Raw genomic sequence first — 13,394 nt, forward strand, 5'->3', positions numbered from 1 at the left:
TTCCAGGCATTGCACAATATGAAACTTCTGCCCAGCTGAAGTCATCCCTTGACTCTTTCTCTAAACCTCCAGACACAATCCCACAATCCCACAACCTGAAGCCTCCTCGGAGATAAGGCCTCAGGGGCTTTGTGCTTCTCACAGATAAGCCACTGGGCTATTGTTCACACTTCTGTGTACCTAGGATAGGGAAGGAGACAATACAATATGGGATGGTGAAATCCCCTGCCTTCCAGTAACTACAGACCTCAAATAGTCAGCGGAAGAGTTAATGAGTTATAGACTAAGCTCCCAGGGTACCCCCAGCACCCCCTTGTCAGAGGGGCACTTTCAGGTTTTATCTCTTTCCTAGGGGAGGATAACTGAGTCCTAGTAACTTCTGAGGCCAGGACTCAGGTCCCATCTTGAGACATGGCCTCCCCATAGAGTCCTGGCTTCCCCGTGGTCTTCTAGGTTCTGCTGCCAGTCCCTCTTGTGGCTGGGGGCCCCTCATGGCCACAACAGGTCTGGTAGTTTGGCCAGGAAGGAGACAAATGGTTCCATCTACTTTGTCTGGAACTAAGTCAGAAGAAGTGATTAAGGTGGGACACTCCAAAGGGGAAGGAGGGAGGAGGGTGAGAGGGTTGGGAGTGGGGGAGGATGCTCTGTGGGCCTGTGAGCAGGAGAAAGGCTCCTTGGGGGTCTGCAGAGCTGCTGGCCCCGATTCCCAGCAACTAAAAGGATTCTCCTAATTATCCTGTCGTGCCCTGTCAGGTCAGTCAGTATGCAGCAAAGCTGACATCTCCAGAGTTTCCAAAAACAGTTCCCATGAGAGCCAAGGGCAGGGTCCTTCATAGAGAGGGAAAACTCCTCAGAGAAGAGACCCCCCCCATTAGTGGTAGATACTAGAAAGAGACTTCTTCAGTAGAACAGAGAAGAGACCAGTTCCAGCTTCTAGACCCTGCTCTCTACCACTTGATGAAAGGTGGCACGATGTGGGGGAAGGAGTCCCCTCTGTCCCTTACTACCCACAGGACCTTAAGAGGGTGGTTTGCCTTTTCTAGGCTCCAGTTTCCTCTTCTTTAAAATGGGATGTGGGAGGGAGCAGCTAGGTGGCGCAGTGGATAAAGCATTGGCCCTGGATTCAGGAGGACCTGAGTTCAAATCTGGCCTCTGACACTTGACACTTACTAGCTGTGTGACCTTGGGCAAGTCACTTAACCCTCATTGCCCTGCCTTAAAAAAAAAGGAACATTAATGAATAATTAAGGAACATCATAAAATGGGGTGTGGGGGCAGTGGCATAGATGGCCTCTCGGGTCTTTCCCAGCTCCAGATCTATGAATCTATGATCTTAGAAGATATTTTGCATATTTCTGGGTTTTGGTGAGACTATCTGTTTTATATGTGTTTATATATGTACATGGGCAGCTAGGTGGCACAGTAGATTGCTGGTCAGGAAGACCTGAGTTCAAATCTGGTCTCAGACATTTACTATGTGATCCTGGACAAGTCACTTAACCCTATTTGACTCAGTTTCCTTATATGTAAAATGAGCTGGAGAAGGAAACAGCAAGCCACTCCAGTATCTTTGTCAATAAAACCCCAAATGGGTTCATAAAAAGTCAATCATGACTGAAAAGACTCAACAACAAAACTATAGCTACAAAATATATCTGCCCCGGCCTGGGGTAGACTATAAGTTTCTGGAGGACAGGGACTACTTCATTTTTGCCTCTGAATCCCCAGGGACAGAATTATTGAGTGCACAGAGTTGGTACTTAATAAAGGCTCATTTATTTATTGGAAAATAAGGATAATACTAATGTAGGTATCTATTTCATCCACGCTTAGTGGTGGAAGAAGATCCAGCAGATGCCGAGAAGTGATCAGACACACAGGAAGAGAGCCAGGAGAAAGCAGAGTATCCAGGAAGAGATGACCAATAATCTTGAATACCACAGAGAAGTCAAGGAGGATCTAGACAGAGGCAAGGCCATTAGATTTGGTCATTAAGAGCCAGGATTCAACCAGTGATGCCAAGTTCAGCCCCTTGCTGATTTTCATCACTAGAGGGAGTTTTCACACCAAGAGTGCGAACGCTCCACTTGCCAAGGAGAGGGGAAAACCAGAAGAGTGAGCTCAGAGAGATGAGAAGTGCCTTGCTTAAGGTCACTTATGTTGGAATCTTGGTTAATTAATAATGTAGCAGCCATGCATCGAGGCAATTCAAGCCAAAAGAACCCTCCTATTTTTTAAAAAAGAATTAGCCCTTTACAATCCAAGGCTCTATGTACATGAAAAATTCTATACTGATTTTACTGAGGAAGAACAGACATTAATAAGACTCAGGTCTTCCAGGTTCAAAGATCATGTAGTAAAGAGAAGGCACAGAGAGCCAGCAGAGGCAAAAGCTGGGGCTGCTGGGTAAAGGCAAAAAGTCCTGGCACCAATCAGGGACCTGTGGCTTTGCACAGCCAGGAGCAAGGGGACTCTGCCATGTTGTGCTGAGAGGGGGAGGGGAGATGGTGCAGCCACTGGAGCCACATGGACACACTAGAGGTTGAGGAGAGGGTATGATGGGAAGGGAGACAAAGGCTCTGGACCTGCACCAAGATCTACAGTCTTATTCATCTTGGGATTTTTCTAAGTGTGACTGTGGGGACTGTGAGGTGAGGCTGAACCTGTGGGATGAAGGAGACTTTTCTCACCAGAGGAGAGAGACTATATTGCTTTGCTAAAAAGACTCAGATGGGAGTCCTTCATCTGTTCTTTACACACAATTAGCAAATCCCAGTCCATTGTTTGGTTTTAGTTTTTAAACTTTGGAAGCCTGATTCTTGCAAGGGGCTGGGAAGTTCTTAGAGAGACACAAACCATAATCTGCTGACTTCCAAATGCAGGTGGTGAAACAGAAATTATTATTAGAGAAAAAAATGACTAAGATCAAACTTGATCCATATGCTAAAAGAGAGGAGCCTAGGGGCCTCAGTTGGCATACATGTTAATCAATGAGCCAATATGCCTTTATTAAAAGCCTATTATGTGGGGCAGCTAGGTGGTGCAGTGGATAGAGCACCGGCCCTGGATTCAGGAGGACCTGAGTTCAAATCCAGCCTCAGACACTTAAGATTTACTAGCTGTGTGACCCTGGGCAAGTCACTTAACCCCAATTGCCTCACTAAACAACAACAACAACAAAAAGCCTATTATATGCCAGGCATTGTGTTAGGTGCTAGGAATACAAAACAGGAAGAAAAAAGGAAGGAAAGAAGGTAGGAAGGAAGGAAGAAAGAGAAGGGAGGAAGGGGAAGGGAGGGAGGAGGGAGAGAAAGAAAGGAAAGGAAGGAAGGGGAGGGAGAGAAGGAAGGAGGGAAAGAAAGAAAGAAAAGAAGGAAAGGAAGGAAGGAAGGAGAGAAGTAGGGAGAAAGAAAGGAAGGAAGGAACAGAAAGGAAGGAAGGAAGGAAGAAAAATGAAGAGAAAAGAAAAAGAAATAGTTCCTGCCTCAAGATGCCTACATTCTAATGGGATCATAAAAACAATGAGAATCATCACACTAGCTGGCATTTATATAGTACTTTATATACATTTTCTCAACTCATCCTCACAACAACCCTATGAATTAGATAAAACAAGCATTCTTATCCCCATTTTACAGATGAAGAAAATGAGGCTCAGAAATGCTAAATGGCTTGTTGATGATCACACAGCTGGTAAGCATGAGAGGCAGGATTTGATCGGGGACACTTACAGTCTTTCCTCTGTACCGCACTGTGCCATGATCCTATGAATCCAGCTTTCCTGAATCCAATTCCAGAATGCTTTGCCCCCCACTACACACCCTATAATCCTCTAACAATTCCCAGTCCCCACCTCTGAACTACCAACCATCATAGGACAATTCTCGCCTGCAGAACAAAATTGGAAAATGCATTTCCTGCTCCAAGTGATTGGGGCCCAAATAAAAAGATCTGCTCATTCCTGTTTCAGAAATGAAGTCCTGTGCATGTTACCAGCAACAGACACAGAGAAAGTATGACCAGCATCAGGTCCTATCTGTATGGTACATCCCACACCCAGGCACCGAGGTACAAGCACCAGGTAACGCATCCACCTGGAATTCTGACGTGGTCACCACCTCTCTCTAACTTGAATAGCTAATCAATTGTAGAAACCAAGCTATGAAAGGAGAGAGATGAGGTTCCCTGAATGCCTGGACAGCCACTCCACCAACACGTTGGGGGAATGGAATGCAGAGATCACAGAGCGCCAAGTCTGGGGAAGTTTTGCCTTCTCCTGGGTTTTAATTCGGAATCTTGGGAGATCTTCTTTGGCTTTCCACTACTCACAAGCCTTCCCTCTAGTCATTATAAGTCCCTGCCTGAGCAGATGCTGTTGAGTTGAGACCAAGATGAGTTTCTCTAAGTCAGGAGGCAGGAAAACCATGAAAGAGGCAGCTCGGTGAATTATACTTTGGCAAAGGGACTCCTGCAAAATGGCCAACATTGCAATCAGGACCTGGAGGAAGTTTCTTTCCCCCACCAAAGCATCAAGAAATCAAACTAAAAAATACTTACTTTGTGGTTTGGCACAGAGCAGACTGCCCTGGGAGTGGGTGGACCTGAACTGTGATCTGGGCTCCTTACCTTGGTGACTGTAGGTAAGTAACTGCATTTCTTTGGTTTGGAATTCTATTTTGTTCTGAACTCAACAAACACTGAAAAAATGAATGTTTCCATCGACATCACAGGATCACAAGGATCGTACAGGAAAATGTGAATCTCTATTATTCACAGCAATGAATTTATTGTGAAACTTTCAAAACTGTCCTTTGGACTCTCCCTCTATTCTCTTCTGTGCATTGTGAAAAACGTTCAATGTTTCTCTTTTTCTTCTTTTTGTTTTTGGCAACCCTATCCCTACTTCTCCTCTTCTACCTTCTACATCTATCCCTCCTTCCCAATGAAAGAAAGAAAAGTAAATCCCTTGCAGAGTTGAACAAAACATAGTCCCATGGTGGCCGTGTATGAAAATGGATGCTTTATTCCTCATCATGAGTGCATTACCTCCATATCAGGAGGTGGATAGCTTGAGACATCAGCATCGGTCCTCCAGCACTGAATCTTACTTCTTTTGGCTTGAGTTCCCTTCTCTGTGAAATGGAGGAGTTGGCCTAAATTTTGGAAGTCTTTCGCAGCTCTAGGATTCTATAGGGGGCATGCCTAACAGAGAATAAATCATGGTGTCTTGCATCCAGGACACAGCACTAAGCAAGTTGTCCTATGTGAATGGTATGGAATATTACTATGCTGTGAGAAATAATGAATATGGAGAATACAGAGAATGGAAGGACTTATATGAACTGATGCAAAGTGAAGTAAATAGAACCAGGACACAGGGAGGGATCAGGGAGAACAATGATGCTCTTTCCCATGATGCTCTATGCCTGATTGGAGGAGAGGGGAGACTGGTCAGATCAAGAATGCTCTCTATGGGGGGCAGCTAAGTGTTGCAGTGGATAAAGCACTGGCCTTGGATTCGGGAGGACCTGAGTTCAAATCCAGCCTCAGACACTTGACACTTAACTAGCTGTGTGACCCTGGGTAAATCACTTAACCTACATTGCTCTGCAAAAACAAAAACCAACCAAACAAAAAAGAATGCTCTCTATGGCACAGTGAAGGGAAGAGTGGCCCTAGCTGGGATGGTAGTAGGAGCACTGTGGGAGCTGGCTTTCAGGTGAGTGCTGGGGAGTCTCTGAGCTGGACATACATCTGGCATATGGAACCTGGAGGCCAAAGAAGGCAGCACCAGAACTGAGATCAATGTAGACCTTTTCTTCACTGGAGTTCTCCACCCCTACTTGTGCTATTGGTCTTGAGAACTTTGCTCCTTGCTAATGAGTTTAGAGTTAAATTCAACTTACATAGTCATTTACTTTGAAATAAATATTTGTGTTAAATTTACTCACTAGTAATCCTGGTTGCCAGTAGGTAAAGCTAACTGAATCCCTTGAAAAAGAATTAAATTTAAAAGTTGCCATATTAATTATCTGACTGGGGGCAAAACTTGAGTCATAGGGCATCAATTATTGATAAGACTTTAAAATTAAATTGGAGGGGCATCTAGGTGGCGCAGTGGATAGAGCACTGGTCCTGGAGTCAGGAGGACCTGAGTTCAAATCCGGCCTCAGACACTTAACACTTACTAGCTGTGTGACCCTGAGCAAGTCACTTAACCCCAATTGCCTCACCAAAAAAAAAACACAAAACAAAACAAAACAAAAAAAGTAAATTGGGTGTTATGGCCCTAAAGAAACAAAGAAGAAGATGAACATTGATTGGGGAATGACTAAACAAGTTGTGGTATGTGAAAATTATGGGATATGGTGAAGAATAGGAAGATTTATGTGAACCGATGCAGGGAGAAGTAAGTAGAGCCAGGAAACAATGTAAATGTAAAGGAAAACAATAAGACAATCAAAACTGAATGTTGTGAAATTGTAATGAACAAGCTTGCCTCCCCCACATCATCATAAATACTAGAAGGCATTTGCCTACTTCTTTGCAGAGATGGGGAGGTATATGGAACACCAAATAGAATGTCAACCTTTTAAAATATCTTGAATGATTTTGCTGAATCGCTTTCCCTTCTTTTTTATTCTTTGTTATAGGGAATGGCTCTCTGAAAAAGGGAGGATGGAGGCATATATAGAGACAGAACAATTAAAGATATCAATAAAATTTTACTTAAAAAAAAACAAAGCACAAAAGAAAGAAGATTGAACTGGAACCCTTATCTTCCCAGATAGTTTGGTTTCTATAGGAAGAAACCCTGTCCTTGGAGAAGGGCCCCTTTTATCAAGGAAGAAGCTTTTTCGTTTTTGTTTTTTCTCAGTATCCCAGGACTTCTGAGTCAGAAGGGTCTTAGAGGCATCTAAGAGCAAGAAACCTGTAAACAACACATCCAACAAGTGCTTTCCTTGAAGACCTCCAGACCAGGAAGCCACTCAGTGCCTTTGAAGGAAGCCCCTTTTCCTTCTAGATTTATTAGGAAGTTTCCCCTGACTTTAAGATTAAATTTGCCGGGGCAGCTACATGGCACAGTGGATAGAGCACTGGCCTTGGATTCAGGAGTACCTGAGTTCAAATCTGGCCTCAGACACTTAACACTTACTAGCTGTGTGACCCTGGGCAAGTCACTTAACCCCAATTGCCTCACTGAAAAAAAAAAAAGAAAAGAAAAAAAAAAAGATTAAATTTGCCTCTGTAATTTCCACCCCACCCCCAACCCCTCTGCCCCTTCCTAGTTCTGCCCTCTAGGCCATGAAGAAAGAATAAGTCAAATCTCAGTTCCCAGACAAATACTTGATGACAGCTATCACATCCTTCCTAAATCCCCTCGGGTTAAGTATTCCTAGTTCCTTTCATCTTGGAGCCCAAGCAAATCTGGGTAGGGCCAGACTGGGCTCGTGTGTCATCATGCATACAAATATCTGTTAAGCTCCCACTGTGGGCAGACTATTATGCTAGAATGTGGAAGGAAATACTCATTTAGGGTCAGACTCAACCTGCACCCTCACAGAGCTTGATCACCGTATGGAAATTAAAAAGTCAAAGTCGAACCCAAGTATTTGGGTTTTACACTTGTTCTTATTAAACTTCATCTTGAGTGGATCTGGCCTCTAATTCAAGAACCAGGATCAAGTCCTACTTGTCACAGATCCTGGCTGTGTGGCCTTGGGCAAGTCACTTAAACTTTCAGTGGTCCAAGCAACTTTCTAAGACCATAAGTAGCAAAATGGGTGCCTATCTATCTATGTTGGTAGAGGAAGCATCCACACTGGGAGTTCTTATATCCATAAAGCCATAGCTCTGCTCCAAAAAATGAATCTTATTGAATTTGGCATAATGTTCTACCTATTAAGATCTTTCTGGATCTCAGCTCTGTCATCCAGGGACCATAAGCTATCCCTTCTAGCTTTGTGTCATCTGAAGTTTGACAAGGAAATCAACTATACCTTTCTACCAGTTAGTCAACAAGTATTTAATAATCCCTCTGTATATAGGGGCAGCTTAGGTGGCACTGCAGTGGATAGAGTGCAGGACCTGGAGTCAGGAAGACTCATCTTCCTGAGTTCAATTCTGTCCTCAGACACTGACTGGCTGTGTGACCCTGCAAGTCAATTAACCCTATTTGCCTCAGTTTCCTTATCTGTAAAATGAGCTAGAAAAGGAAATGGCGAACCATTCCAGTATCTTTGCCAAGAAAACCCCAAATGGGGTCACAGACAATCTGAAATGACTTAACAAATTCTGTATATGCAAATATACACACACACTTTTATACACACACACACACACACACACACAAATATACAATTAAGAACTGTGCTAAATAGTATGGAAACAAAGGAAGACAAGAACAGTTCCTGCACTCTAATAGCTTACATTTTAATGACAGAAAACATATAAATAACTAGAAACTTACAAAATATGTTCAGTGTAGACTGGAAAGTAACCTTCAAGTGGAAGGTTCTAACAGTGATGTCATGGTGGGGGATCAGGAAAGGACTCCTGCAGGAGATGGGATATGAGGAGAGACTAGAAGGAAAGTAGGGGTTCTAAGGGATAGAGGTAAGGGAAGGCATTCTAGGTATGAGAACTAGACAGTGCAAAGGTATGGAGATGGGAAATGGAGCGTCCTATTCAAGGAACAACCAGGTCAGTATGACTTAATTGTAGCATTCATGAAGGGCAGTGAAGTGTTTTTCTTTCTTTTTTTTTTAGTGAGGCAATTGGGGGTTAAGTGACTTGCCCAGGGTCACACAGCTAGTAAGTGTCAAAGGTCTGAGGTCGCATTTGAACTCAAGTTCTCCTGAATCCAGGGCCAGCGCTCTATCCACTGTGCCACCTAGCTGCCCCAAAGGGCAGTGAAGTATAAGAAGATTGGACAGGGAGGAGGGAGCCAGAGGTTGAAAGGCTTTAAAACCCAAACAAGATTGTTATATTAGACCCTGGAAGTAATGGTGTCATGAAAACCCAAAGAGGAGAGAGTATCAAGATGGAGAAGATAGTCACTGATTAAAAATGTTCACTAGCAACTGGACTTATCACAGTTGCTGGAGCACTCACTCTACAAGAGACCTGCTTCCCAGTTGACATAGTACCACTATTGAAGACTGAGTTGGGTCATTCCACATGTTCCGAATCCATCCAACTACTTTGGTTTAGCCCATTTCCCTCCATCTTTTCCATAGGAATAACATGAGATATATTTACAACCACTTTAGTAAAAATCTCTCTTTAGAATTTCTATTATCTCTCATTTTAGTAACCATGTTAAAAAAAAAAAAAGGAAATTGGGTTACCCAGACATAGCCTCTTCTTGCTGAAGCCATAACCATCCCTTACTTTTGTAGATGATCTTTGATGACATATTTGAAAATTCTGCCAGAAATGGAAAGCAAGCTCATTGGCCTATGGTTTGCAGATTCTATTCTCTTCCTTTTTTGGAAAACAGGTCATTATCCAGTCATTTTCCTTTTCTCCATGATCCTTCAAATATCACTGAGTAGGGCAGCCATCACATCTGCCAGTGTCTGAGGACACAGTGCATTTAGCCTGAGTGTCAGGTATCTTATTATTTCCTTTCTTGACCAAACTCCTCAATTCCTTCCATTCCAGTCCTGTGACTCAGCCTGAGTAGCTTTTGGGAGTGGGTGGGAGAAGGGAAGTCTAAGACTAGAACCTGGGATTGTGGAATGCATTCTCAGGCTACAGAGAGTGTGGGTGGGATTGGCCAATGGGCTGACTTCTGAGGGGCCAGAGCTCACCATCTCCCTGCCCCACCCTCCCACCAGAAAAACAGAGAGGAGAGAGGTAGATCTAGTCCATACAAGCATGACACTGAGCACCTGCTTCCTTTGGGAAGGGACTCCCCAGCCCCAGGTAGGAGAAGAAAATACAGAGGAGGAAGCAATCCCTTTCTGAGGCTGGTAGAACTGCCTCCTGGCATTTAGGATGGCTCTTCACTTTCCTCTTCTCAGCCATCCGCTCCAGAGTCCAGCTGGTGGGGCGAAGAATGCCATCTCATCATTTTGAACCACTCCGGTGCATTCTGTCAGCAGCTGCACCTGGTTTCAGCATGACAGGAGCTGTTCTACCCCTGGTAATGAGGACAGCAAGCCACCAAAGGCAGTTTAAATATTCACAGACCCCAGGTGGCTCACCGCCCCCAAGTTCTTGACTACAATGTGGCATGACTACTCCCCCTAGAGGATGTAGCCATGGAAAACGGGCATGTTTGCAACTAACCAAAGAAAAAGGGCATGGAGGGTCATTTTCACTCTATCACAGATCAGTGGCTCTAGTGCTTTGGGTCTTAGGGTAGCCTGTGGTAAGAGGAGTAAGTAGCCTCTTTAGGAAGCATGGCCCCAGCTCATTCTTCTCCCAACTCAACTCATTGTCCAAATTTCTCTCTCTCTTTACCCGCAGACTTCCCACCCTGGAGACACTTCCACCCTGAGGATCTCTCTCCTGATTGGTGAGTGCTTAGTCCAGACCACACCATTCCATGAGAATGACCGGCCATGCACACTTCACCCCTGGCTAAACTCACTTTCTGAACTATTTCTCCTCAACTACTTTTCCCCCCACCCCATTGCAATGTACCCTTCTTTCCTCCCTCCCATTTCCACTTTTCAGCTCCTTTTTACGTTTCCATTCCCTGTTAGAATGTAAGTGAAATTATTATCTCCATTCTAACAGATGAAGAAACTGAGGCAGAAAGAGGTTTAGTGAATTGCACAGTGTCTGAGATCAGATTTGAACTCAGGTCTTTTTTTTTCAGGACTTTTAGTCCAATTTTCTATCCACAAGGTAGAGAAGTTTCTGGGACTTCACATCAGCTATGAAAAAGAGTGACTCCTTCAAGAGGGGCTGATAATTCAAATTGATTCTGCTTTAGAGGAGAGAGAACCACCTGATTATGCCCTTCAAGTTGACTTCTGGTGATGTTTCTGTTTGACTTGTCAGAATCAGTTCTAATCCTGACTCCTTTTGGGTTTAAAACCCAGAAGGCTAGGGGCAGCTAGGTGGTGCAGTGGATAGTGCACCGGCCCTGGAGTCAGGAGTACCTGAGTTCAAATTCGGCCTCAGACACTTAACACTTACTAGCTGTGTGACCCTGGGCAAGTCACTTAACCCCAATTGCCTCACTAAAAAAAAAAAAAAACAAAGCAAAACAAAAAAAACTTTATTAAAAAAAAAGGGGGGGCAGCTAGGTGGCACAGTGAATAAAGCACCGGCCCTGGATTCAGGAGGACCTGAGTTCAAATCCAGCCTCAGACACTAGCTGTGTGACCCTGGGCAAGTCACTTAACCCTCATTGCCCTACAAAAAACCAAAACAAAACAAAAAACAAAACTCAGAAGGCTAACACCACTGCCTGCCCCCACATCTCATCCTCTTTTGAAATTATTCGGGCAGCAGCTCAGAGCTACTTTTCTTTGTAAATAAGTTTTCTTTTTTTTCAATGAACAAAAATCCACCTTCTCTCCATCTCACCACCCTCTCCCTCATTAAAAAAGGAAGAAAACCTTTGTGATAATAGTGAAGAGTCAAAACAAATTCCTGATTGGCTATGTCAAAAAGTATGTCTTGATCTATATACTGAATCCATCACCCCTTTGTGAGGAAGTGTGCAATATTCTTCATTCTTGGTCCTCTGAAATAGTGGGTGTTTATTGCATTGATCAGAGTTCTTAAGTCTTTCACAGTTGTATGTCTTTACAGTTTTGTTATTATATAAATTTTTCCTGCTTTTGCTCATTTTATTCTGCATCAGTTCATACAAATTTTCCCAGATTTCTCAGTAATCTTTCAAACAACATTGTTTTTTGAGATGATAGGTAGGGAAGAGACTGAAACAAGAAGGAGAGGTCATGTAGGTTGAGAGAGCTTTGAGGAGGGATTTGGGGGGTAAGTAGTTATGTGGGACTAGTAAACAGTAGCAAATCATTTTCCTAGGATGCATTCATGAAAATTCCATTGCTTATTTTAGATGGAAATGATTTTGAAAGTTGGGAAGGTGGGAAACACTTTTTTAAAAAGCATGTGAGAATCTCAGCATGGTGATGAAACTTCCAGGTGACGAAACTTCCAGGTGACTCACTAAATGATCTGGTGTTGAGAACAAGAATAAACCAGAAACCAGCCTAGGAACCCTAACTCCCAGGCAGGAAAATCATCACTAAACGGTGCATACTCTGTGGTCTGACTAGAGTATAGTAAGTGCAACTTGGGAGATGCAGGGGAGCCAGTGTTCTGTTCCACCTTCTGGAGAGGTGGAAGAGGAAGATGGAGAAGCCAGGAGCTGAAGAGCCCATAGCACCAGGCAAGCGGCCAAATGTGTCAGATTAATGAGCTCTGATAATCAGGTTGGCAGTAAGCCAGAAGCCAACAGAGACAGCAGCTGGGAACAGAGGCCTTCAGCAGGCGAGACTTTACCAGTCATTTATCAACTACAAGCAATGGAGTAGCAGGTGGAGGTGATATTTCTCAAAAATGGGTTCCCTTGAGGTTATCACTGCCTCTGGAACTATCAAACAATTGCAGTGAAGGTTCTAGCTAGAGACTTCACCCAGTCTGTCCACTTGAACTTCAGATTAATCTACATCTAACCTATCCCAGATATATGATCTTGGGAGAGAGGAACCAGCAACCTATTGAATCCCAGAATCCTTTGTAAATTACATTGTTCAAAAATCACAGGACAGCTAGGTGGCACAGTGGATAAAGCACTGGCCCTGGATTCAGGAAGACCTGAGCTCAAATCTGGCCTCAGACACTTGACACTAGCTGTGTAACCTTGGGCAAGTCACTTAACCTTCATTGCCCCATGAAAAAACCAAAAATAACAACCAAAAAAACCCAAACAAAAATCACACATCTTTGGTTAGAGTAGGAATTTGAGGAATTTAGCACAGACTAGGTATATTTTAAAAACATTTATTATTGATGTCTTTTTTTTTGTTTTTTTTTTCCAGGGCAATGGGGGTTAAGTGACTTGCCCAGGGTCACACAGCTAGTAAGTATCAAGTGTCTGAGGCCAGATTTGAACTCAGGTCATCCTGAATCCAGGGCCAGTGCTTTCTCCACTGTGCCACCTAGCTGCCTGATGCCTTTTGTTTTTATATCATCTTAATCTCCCAATTTCAATCTGAGAGTCATCCCTTGTAATAAAAAAATTTTAAAAGAAGGAAAAAAGGGGCAGCTAGGTGGTGCAGTGGATAGAGTACCGGCCCTGGAGTCAGGAGTACCTGAGTTCAAATACAGCCTCAGACACTTAACACTTACTAGCTGTGTGACCCTGGGCAAGTCACTTAACCCCAATTGCTTCACAAAAAAAAAAA

The sequence above is a fragment of the Dromiciops gliroides genome, chromosome 2 (assembly GCF_019393635.1).
Source record: "Dromiciops gliroides isolate mDroGli1 chromosome 2, mDroGli1.pri, whole genome shotgun sequence".
NCBI classification, from domain to species: Eukaryota; Metazoa; Chordata; class Mammalia; order Microbiotheria; family Microbiotheriidae; genus Dromiciops; species Dromiciops gliroides.